We start from the raw sequence: 11,820 nt of genomic DNA, 5'->3' as shown, positions 1-11,820 counted from the left end.
TGTTAGACAATTAAGGACTGCTTTTTTTTATTCTTTAATTTTAGTAACATGTAATTTAGCAATTAATATCATATCATTTCAAATTTATATTGATTTTTTTTAATCTTGGCTCTTATTTTTTATTCCACAGTGTCTTTATAATCTTCCATGTGACAAAAGACAAAAACGTCTTAAAAATGTAAATTATCATTTCAACATTTTTTTTAAGTCATAAACAACGTGTTCACGTGGTTCAGTGGAAAAAACGTCTTCATATGTTGAATCTTTTAAAGTCATTGTTAATAGATTTGAAGTTGATATTCCTTAGAGAATTAGAGACGTTTTTTAAATGTCTCCAAAACTATATCCATGTCAGCATTATTTTGCCTACGTGTGTCACTTTTTAAGTCATTTTTTTAGAGATTTCAAGTCATTTTACTTAAAGATATGAAGACATTTTTAAAATGTCTTAAAAAACATGGACTTTTTAAGTCACTCACTTAGAGGTCGTTTTTTTTAATGTCACGAAATATATTTTAAGTCGTGTTTATAATGTCTTAAAACGTGATATGTGTAGTAGTGAAATCTGATACATTATCAATACAAAAAGAACCAGTTTTGATACACATAATTCATAGATTTTCCATTGAGTTTTGTGAACTTGTCACCCAGAAAAAGTACTCAGTTTTGTGAACTTCTCACCAAAAAAAAAAAAACCAGTACATGATCCAAAAAAAAAACATTTCATTGTCTTTACATCCAATCTCCAAATAAAGTTCTTGGTAGAAGGCCGAAACGCCTGTTTGGGGCCCGGTTCATTCGAGGACTCCGCTGCAATAAGAAAGGTTATGAGTAATGACCACATACAAACAGCAGAATTTGGTTTAAGGGTTGTTGAGTTTACCCTTATCGGTGCTTTTTGTGCCGGTTGTTGAGTTGATTGGCTCGTACTAGCTGCTTGTTGTGTGGGTTGTTGAGTTGATTGTCTTGATCCTCCACCACGTCCACGTCCCCTTCCACGGCCACGTCCCCTTCCACCTCCTTCATCTTGAGCATCTCTAGCCTGTTGATTTGCATCCCTAGCTTGACGTTGTTCTTGTCTCTGCAATATCAAGAAATGTAACCACACTTATAGACATTGCAGTGATTTTCTAAAGCAAGAAATCTGCCAACAGAGTTAACAAAATGTGTACAATCTTACCAAATTTTCTTGTTGTCTTCTAAAGCATGTAGTGAGGGTGTGGCCATACTTTCTACAACCAGAACATTTGACTGTGACATGTTTCCTGGTCATTCTAGTCCCACGTGGTGGCACAACCTCATCGTGCTCGAGTCGTCTTAGTTTTTTTGGCCTTCCTAGTCCTACTCTGTCGGGAGGCATTCCAATAGGTGTATTTCCTGTCTCGGGCCACTACTCCATGGGATTAAGTGCACAGATTTTGTGCTTGTAGATATTCATGTACGTTGACTTCTTGTAGCATTCACTACTGTAGTTCTCTGGTTGCTCGTCCCTTTGCCAAATGCAATGAATCGCATGAGCACAAGGAATACCTGACAAATTCAAGGATTAATAACATGAATAATATCAGTGCAATGAATACAAGTTCAAGGTCATGACAATTACCTGACAACTGAAAGCGACCACAAGAGCATGTCTTTAAGGCAAGTCAACTCTATACATGCGACCATACAGATTTGTAACTTGATACAATGAATCCCCACACCATTCTGCAATGTTTTCACCACTCAAGGACTTGTTCTTCTCTATGATTTTGAAGATTCTAGGTCCTATGTCCCCATGCCATTTCTCCACAGCGAGGCGTTGTTTGGTCATCCTCTTCATTAAATACATCCTAATCCTCTCTAGCATAGACAATATGGGTCTCTGTCTAGCTAGTAAAATAGCCCTGTTACCATTGAAACACTCACAGAGATTGTTAAGGAGTATATCACATCTTGGAGTAGTTCTGAAGTTGGCTCTTGCCCAATGCACTGGATTCTTCTCACACAACCAGTTGTAGGCTTCCTCATCCTCATCCGTGATTAAGTTAATCTCTTGGTGAAACTTCTCCATAGAATACTGCTTGGCTGCGGCCATGACCTTGTGTTTCAAGAACTGTCCCTTAAACACCTAACCAAATTTTACAAACAAACAAGAAACTGTTAACTTCTTATGCAAGCTACTAAAATCATATTTGAAAATTCAAAATAGAAAGTGTTTGAAGTTACTTTACCCGAGTAAAATTGTTTTGCAAGTGAAGAGCACAATGCCTATGCTCAGCTTGCACAGAACCCTCATCCCACATACCATTGAGTGCCTCTATCAAACCCTTTTGTTTGTCTGTTATGAAAGTCCAATGGTATCCATTGTAGATGTTGATATCATCTATCAAATAATTTAGAAACCATGTCCAAGACTCTTTACACTCTGACTCCACAACAACAAAGGCAACAGGGAACATGCCATTGTTAGGATCAATTCCTATGGCCGTGAGAAGTTGCCCAGTTTGGTGTCCCTTGATGTGGCAACCATCCAACCCAATCACTGCCCTACAGCCAACTTTGAACCACCATAGCAAATGTAAACTCTCTTAAATATTGGATTACCTTCCTCATCTGCCTCTGTTAAGAACTCGATTGTTGTTCCTGTATTGGTCTTCTTCAACTCGGCTTCATAGTCCCACAACCTGGCATATTGGTGTGCATAAGAGCCTTCAATGATTTCCAAGGCTTTTTTCTTAGTCAGCCTTAGTCCTCGAACAATCAAGTATCAAGTCCTTCTGGATTTTATTCATGAACTTGATAGATGACCAGCTCTCATTGTCCTTGAACTCCTCCAGGTACTTGTTGGACATCCAAGAAACAGTACAAAATCTGTTCTTGTTTGTTCGAGCACATGTATGCTCTGGTACATAGGTCCTGATCTAGAATGTTGTGGTATCTTTCATTTCAGACGCATAGCACACCCACTTGCATGACTCGTCCTTGCAAACTGCTCGAACTCGGTTTCGATCATTCACTTTGAACTTCAGATCTTTGCCTGCCTTGATAGAATACTCCCTTATGGCATTTTTGAAGACTGTCCCACTTGAAAATACCATGCCCAACTTAAACTTAGGGTCTGCCATGTCAGTGTCTTCACAGAATTCTTGAAACTTTGGGAGAATTTTCCTGGACAATTTAGTAGGCTTAGGCTCAGGCTCATCTTCACTAGACGACTCCTCTTCCAGCATAATGTTTTCCTCCTCGTTATAGTCACTGTCCTCGTCAGAACCGGCTTCATCATCAGTAAGAGGTAGCTTTCCTTTGCCCTTTAATCCTAGACCACAGTCCACAGCAACGCCATTGACTTCAACTTCGTCTTCACTATTCTCAAACCCATTGTCTTGCTCAAGGTCATCAAGACGGTCTTGACACTCCTCAAACTCTTGATTACGGCCCAAGTCATGTGCTTGACTCTGGCCCAACTCACGTGCTTCACTCTGGCCCAAGTCATCTGCTTGACTCTGGCCCAACTCATCTGCTTGACTCTGGCCCAATTCCTCTACTTGACTCTGGCCCAAGTCATCTTGTTCACTCCCTACTACAGGCTGGCCCAAATCCACTTCAGTCTGGCCCAACTCATCTTCATTTTGGCCCAACTCAGTTTGAGTCTGAGTCAATTCTGGTTCAGGGTCTTCATCGTGAATAGGGTCTTCAGGTTGAGTCTGACTCAATTCAGGTTGAGCTTCAGTCAGGTCTTCGATAAGAACTTCAACGTCTCCATCATGTTCAGGGTCTTCAACTTGACTTTGTGCCTCATCCACGACTTGACTCTATCCAGGCTCTCCCTCTTCAACTTCTTCAGGCTCTTCCACTTCAAAGTCTTGAACTTGTTCTTCCTCTTCAGCTTCAAACTCTTCAACTGCAGGCACTGGAGGCAATTGTCCAGGCTCTTCTACAACAGGGCATCTTGTACAGGGTGATCAACATACAAATTCAGTTCTTCAGACTCCTCATACAGCTTTGACATTACTATAAACAGGGTCAGATCACAGTCCAGGGCAAAGAACTCCCCATAAGGTTCCTGATAGTACATGAGAATCGCTGAGTATCCAAGATTTTTCTCTACAATCTTGTCTAGCTCCAACAAGGACAGTCTGTCCATGTCGTCGTGGTCTACGTAGTCAACCCGACCACCAACGTAGGTCAAACGCTCATTCACCAATTTCACTCTACCCCCATGGTGAACTTTGAACGTGAACATACCAGACCCTTTAACTGAAACAATAATCAAACAATTTTTTATTAAAATCAACCAAAGTAGTATTAAAATACAACTACTAGACAAATACAAAAGGACACAAAACCAATAACAGACAACAACCACCACTGGTCCCCCCATTATTTTGTATTTAAAGTTTCTAACGCTCAAAACAAAGAAAACAACAAAACAATGGTGGTCCCTACTCAGATTCTTTACGAAATCGAAACATAAATCTAAAGGGTAACCAGACAATGTGGTCCCTACACTTTTCAACCTAAAAACGGATCCAAACATACATAAAAATGGTTTATCACCATATACTGGTCTATTATTGACCGACGCGCTCTCTGAGGAATTTATCTCTCGACCAGCTCTTCTTTTCGTCGGAGACTTGAGTTTTTTTCTCCGAGCCTGGGATTTTTTTCGTCGAGTACGCCGTCGGAGACTTCGCTGGCACGGTTTTTTTCTTTTTCTGCGCCGGAGACTTCATTCTGAAACCTCCTCCAGTGCTGCTGGGGTTCGATTTCGCCGGAGATTTGGATGTCGAAGGTTTCACCATTTTCGCGATGATAGAACAATCCCTAGATTTGTGTACGCGGGATTTGTTCTTTCATTTTTTAAAAACAATTGTAATATTTAATAATTATTCTAATAATTAATATATCTGATAATATTTAAACATTAAAAGTATTCATTATATGCAAAAATACGTTTATACCCTTTCAGAATAGTACACGTGATAAACACGTGACTACTTAACGTCCAAATACTGACGGAAGCGGCTAGTTATAATACGTGTCTAAGTTCTGAGTTGAGTTCTGCAACATTTCCGAGTACAGGGGGTGAAATGTAACTACGGTACGAGTCCAGAGGGCAAAAATGAGATTTATTCTTTAATTTATTTATCTAATACTCAAATATATTATTTATATATCAGCAAAAATTTATAAATTGGTGACTTCTAAATTTCTTTATATGTATTTTTAGTATAAAATGTTTTATCAAAATCTCCTAGTTTATTTTATATATTTATTTCCTTATAAAGTTTATTAATGTTGTTTTACTCCCTCTAAATTTACTTTTGGCTGTGTACATACAGATATATCTATAACATAAATAATAAAAGAGAACATTTGTTCCCACTTTCATCCAGAGTCTGCCACGTGACTTCGCCAAGTAGCGACATATTACGGCTTTTAGTTTTCTTTTTTCTTCATTTTTCTCCTTTTCTTCACACTTTTTCCACTCTCTTTATCACTCTATTCTTTATTTCTCTCTGTTTTTTATCTTCTCTCTCTTTCCAACGCGTGCAAAGCGCATATTCAATTAATATATGAATAAATTTCACTTTTCCCCCTGAACTATGACGTCGGTAACAATTTGCCCCTGCTATTCTGATTTGTGTCAACTGTTTACCTTGAAATTGTGTTTTTTATCAGAAGTAATCCTTCCGTTAATTTTTGCACTGGTCTGTTAGTTTTTTTGATGACGTGGACTGTACTTCCATTATAAAAAATTAAAAAGACATGGACTGAGAGCGCCAAGTCATAGTACAACACAGACATAATCAATCAATGAAGGAAAAATGGAAAAAAAAAAAAAAAAAAAAAAAAAAAAAAAAGTGGTGAGCTAAACCCGGTTGGCGGAGAGCGCCAAGTCATGGAAGCGGAAGGACACGTCACCGGCGGCGTCCCTCACGAGCCCCGAAAGAGGCGCCACCTGGCCGGTGTTGGGGTGGTGCTGTGCCACTTCGGGCTGCATGGACTGAGCGAGGGGCGCTGGTCTTCGATTGGTGGTGCTCGATCGGGGTTTCTTCCACGGGATTATGGTCTTCAACGTGGTGGTGCTCGATCGGGGTTTCTTCCATGGCATTAAACCGTTATTATTAATTTTTAATTTTTTATAATGGAACTATACTGTCCACGTCATCAAAAAACTAACAGACCAGTGCAAAAATTAACGGAATGATTACTTCTGATAAAAAACACAAGTTCAAGGTAAACAGTTGACACAAATCATAATAGCAGGGGCAAATTGTTACCGACGTCATAGTTCAGGGGGGAAAAGTGAAATTTATTCTTAATATATATATATATATATATATATGTATATATATATATATATATGTATATATATATATATGTATATATAGAGAGAGAGAGTTACAAACACAAAAATCAAAGCATAACGCTGAAAACACACGGCTCATGGGCCTCATGGCCCATATTATATTTATTTATTTGAGATCTGAGATCTCTTGCATAATATTTTCTCAAGGAAACTGCCCACGTGACATACTTAATTGCACGCACTCCTATTCTTGCCTCTATTTTTTATTTGCCAACTTGTGAAGTTCTGCGCATGGGCTCTTTTACGTACGTGCCTTGGTCTAGTGTGAAAACTGAATAATAGTAATAAATAGCCTTATTGACTCGTGGATTCAGAAGATACTCTTTGCATTGATGTTTAAGATGGACAATATTTTCTTAATTGTTTTACTTTTATCATAACTTAGAACGTTTCAAATATATCGCTCTAATTTTGTAATCATCAGAAATTCTATTGTGTCACTTTGTGTATTTCTTTTATTAAAATTGATTAATAAAGTATAAAAAAATATTAAAAAGGTAAAATATTACACAAGTAAAAAAATATAAGAAATTATTATAGAAATTTCATTTTTTTTTTTTGGTGAAAATCTTTAATTATAATTTTGTTGAACCTTTTAGTTTTACATAGTTATTATAATTATTATTTTATTTAGACTTCATCACCTCAATAAACAAAAAAGGCTAACCAGATATTATAAAAAAAAATTATATAAATGTAACAAATTAAAAAATATATATGCAGCTTTATTCAATCCTTAAAACTATGTATATATGCGAAAGTGCGGGAACAACATGAAGGGGAACCTCTTGATTCCAAGTGACAAGTTTATTAAATTGTAAACTAGATTTAGCAAGGAGATGTTTCGTAATGTTGGAAGTCCAGGAGCATGGTGCGGAAAAGTGCAAGACGAGAATGTCGAAGAGAATACCTAGTTTGGTGTTCAGGGTTGTCGAGTCGGTGAAGATATAGACTACCAAGAGAAATTTGGAGAGAATGGCTACACAGTCGATATTGCGTGCATGAGAATGCCTTTGAGAATGGCAGAGGCTTCTACAATGTCTAGGACGAGGAGATCGGAGATCGGTGCGCTGTGTGAGGTCGTAACTTATTTTTAATTGAAAATCACGTTTTATCCAACCGGGACTCCAACAGGTGGTGGGGCTAGTTGCTGCATCAACGACTTGGATTTGTTGTAGGCTAAACTTCTGAAGGGCTTTATTGTGGCAAGGGCAAGGTGAGTGGAATCTTTATGGGGATGTTCTTAGGCTCTAAGATCGTCTAGGAGATGGGCGATGGGAGGTGTTACACTAGTACAAAATATAGCATCAGGTGCGACTTTTTTCGCACCTGAAAGTGCAAAAGTCGCACCTGAAAGTACTTTCAGGTGCGACTTTAGATGCGACAAAGTCGCACCCGAAAGTCCGCACCTGATAATCCTCTTGAGCATCAGTTGCGACTAGTCGCACCTGAAAGTCTTCTACTATCAGGTGCGACTAGTCCCATCTGATGCTCTTTATCTTTTTAAAAAAAAATTAATATGCTGATTATATATTAATTTTAACCTAAACTAATTTTAATCTTAATTGAGCTAGATTCCTAATTGATAAACTAATTACATTATTACATTAATACAATTATTAATCTTAATTTTAATTTCATTAACTAATTACAATTCCTAATTGATAAATTACAATATATCAAAACTAATTAAAACAAAAACAAATTTAAACTATAATCACATTATTACAATTACTAATCAATTAACTAATTAACTAATTACAATTCCTAATTGATAAACTAATCACATTATTACATTATTACAATTATTAATTTTAATTTTAATTTCATTAACTAATTACAATTCCTAATTGATAAATTACAATATATCAAAACTAATTAAAACAAAAACAAATTTAAACTAATCACATTATTACAATTACTAATCAATTAACTAATTAACTAATTACAATTCCTAATTGATAAACTAATCACATTATTACATTATTACAATTATTAATCTTAATTTTAATTTCATTAACTAATTACAATTCCTAATTGATAAATTACAATATATCAAAACTAATTAAAACAAAAACAAATTTAAACTAATCACATTATTACAATTACTAATCAATTAACTAATTAACTAATTACAATTCCTAATTGATAAACTAATCACATTATTACATTATTACAATTATTAATCTTAATTTTAATTTCATTAACTAATTACAATTCCTAATTGATAAATTACAATATATCAAAACTAATTAAAACAAAAACAAATTTAAACTAAACACTAACCTAAACATATTAGTATATCACAAACTAAACTAATTACAATTTCACAAACTAATCACAAATTCTAAACTAAACACTAACCTGTAGAGACTCGGGACGAGGCGAGCGCACGGCGGAGAGTGAGCAAGGGTTGAGCGCACGGCGAGAAAAATCAAACGAAAGAATTCCCGACAGCCTGACCCACTAGCGCTTAAGCCATCATAACTCGAGCTACAAAATTTGAAATCGATTGATTCTAGCAGAAAATGAAAGTAGACTCATGTAGCTTTCTAACGAGATATTACAAGCATATATACGACAAGAATAGCTATCTCAAAAACAGCCCGTAATTCACTGTTACAATTCAGGAAATCCCGTTTTACTGCTGCGAAACACAAACTTTGGAAATTCATAACTCCTTCAATACTCAATGGATTTACATGTTCTTGGTCATTTTAGAAAGCTCATACAGTCTACTATCCATGAAAAATATCCAAAAATAAGAACTCAGATCATATCGGTCTGTCCACGTCGATTTACAGAGGCAGTTCAAACAGTTTTTTTTTTCACAAATTCGGCCAAATTCAAACCACACCCAAATCATATTTTCGAGTACAATAACATCAAATCACGTCCGGAAAATCAAAACCCCTAATTATTCAAATTCAAAACCCTAAATACCTAATTCCCGTCCAAAATTCAATGGAAATTTCAACAAAATCATCTCAATTTCACAATTTCAAGCAATAAACATCACCACCGAGCCTAGTTAAACATCAAAACTCAATCAATTCTTCGAGATTTCTCATTGAAATTAAAAAACCCCAAAATGAATTTCAAACCCTAGATCCAAAAAATCCATTTCGGATGACAGAATTTCTCACCTATTTCAAGGGATTCGGCCTCCCCGGTGTCGTCTCTCTCTTTCCCGGCGTCTCTTTCTCGGGCGGCGGCCACGGCGAGCTCGCGGCGGTGGCGGTCTGCTCGGCTGGGACGTGCGCGCGGCTTGGTGGAGGAGCTCCTGGCCGGCGTTTCTCTCATCTCGCGATCTCCTTCTCTCTCCCATCTTCTTCCTATCTCTCTCTCTCTCTCTCTCTCTCTCTCTCTCTCTCTCGGTTCAACCCTCTTCTTCTTCTTCCTTTTTTTTTCTTTTTTTCCTTTTCTTTTCTTTCTTCTCTTTCTCTTTCCCGTGTCCTTTCTTTTCTTTTACATAGTTATCCCATTTTAAAACTGAATGAAAAAATGAGGGGGAGAATTGGCCCGCTTAAAATTTTAAACTATCAGGTGTGACAAAGTCGCACCTGAAAGTTTTTTTTAACTATCAGGTGCGACTAGTCGCACCTGATACTCAAAAGAAAAAAACAATTTTAGCGAAATTTTTTGGTCTTCGTGTTGACAATCTGGTGCGACTAGTCGCACCCGAAAGTCATTTAGATGCGACTTTTAGGTGCGACTAGTCGCATCTGAAAGTCATGCGCATCAGAAAACCAAATTTGTAGTAGTGTTAGGAATTCTTGCCCACGAGAAGATTCTTATGTAAATTCTCGTTGAAATTATTAATAAAATAAAGTTTTGTCATTTATAATTTATTCGAATCAAAAGCATTATTTCTTATACATTAAGATTTATCAAACATTCATCAACCTATAGTCTCCGTATCAAACTGAGTCACATGCTCGGCATCTGAGCTTGGGCGGTGAACTAAAATTGGTCGATGATTTATTCATCCTTAGGTAGCTGAATATGAAATCGTAAATGTGGAACACAAGTGAAGGTTGATCACTTAGTGGGAGCATTCTACACTTGTGGCAAGTGTATGACCCGGACAGGTCTCTGTTGTAGATGTGTCATTTAAGGACCGTTATGACACACTAACTGAGGTCACTAATGATGGTCACAGTGAGACTTGATCTAAATCCTGAAGTGATCATGGACACTGGATCATGTTACTGCGCTCTTTGATCATTCGCTAAAAGGCCACTATAATGTTAATCACAGCTTATGTCTTGAGAGTTTCGGAACATGCTTCGAGTAAGAAGTGATTTACGGATATGGAATCCAGCTTTCCTAAAAGAATGTAAATGTTCTCTCACCTAAAGGTTAATTCCATAACCGATAGATTAAGCTCGCTTCCGAAGTATGAATGTTCGGAATAATCTTTCGTTGGGGAAGCAACAATGCTTAGGGCTTATAAGTGTCAAGAAAAATATGACGGAATAATTGACTTTTCTCGACACGGGTTGAACCTGGAGGGTCTTGATCACAAACTGACTATATCAGTGGACACTCATCACGATGAGTAAATATAATTCTAGTAAAAAAGAAGGGTTCAGTCTTGGCTTACATAGTGGAGTATTTGACCAAGATTAAACGAATCGATGGAAAAAGAGAAATGACTATTTCGTCTTTTTCATCGGATTTGTGAATCTTCTATTACTAGGTCCATAGTCTCTGATTCGGCTCTGATAAAAACGGATAAAAACTCTCTGGTAATAATGAATATTATTTGGGCAGTGTAGCAAAATAGCCAAAATAAAACTACGAATTTTATTTTTAGCCTACGTTTCAAAACTTTTAGGGAAATAGCCAACAGGTTTATGTGGCAATAATTAAGGACTGATTTGCCCTTATTTATTAAAATTCGTAATTTTCTCTCTCCTGCTTTTTACCTACACTTTTTTAACATAAAAATTTCAAAAAACCATATCTATCTCACATGAACTCGAAATTGAGTGATTCCAAATCCTACAGATTCGTGACGCCGAGATCTTCAAAAATAGATCCATTGTGTTTGATGAAAAATCATGTTTAATACCATAGATGTAGAAAAATCAGGTTACTACCTTAAATATGAAAATAATTGTAAATTTTTGAACTTATCAAAAAATTAAATGGAAACGTAACTATGTTGCATTAAACATAATTTTTCGTCAAACACAATGGGTTTATTTTTGAAGATCTCGATGCCACGAATTTGTAGGATCTGAAATCACTCAATTTCGAGTTCGTATGAGAAAGATATGAATTTTTGAAGTTTTGATGAAAAAAAAATATTTGAAAAAAAATAAGAGCGAGAAAGTGACGAATTTGTTAATAAACAAGGACAAATCATACCTTAATTATTGCCACATAAGCCATTTGGCTATATCCCTAAAAATTGTCAAACATAGGCTAGATCCAAAATCACATGTTTAAAGTGGCAT

The sequence above is a fragment of the Urtica dioica genome, chromosome 6 (genome assembly GCF_054948205.1).
Source record: "Urtica dioica subsp. dioica isolate 48M chromosome 6, U.dioica_male_clone48M_v1_H2, whole genome shotgun sequence".
NCBI classification, from domain to species: Eukaryota; Viridiplantae; Streptophyta; class Magnoliopsida; order Rosales; family Urticaceae; genus Urtica; species Urtica dioica.
Note: the sequence above shows the minus strand (reverse complement) of the source record.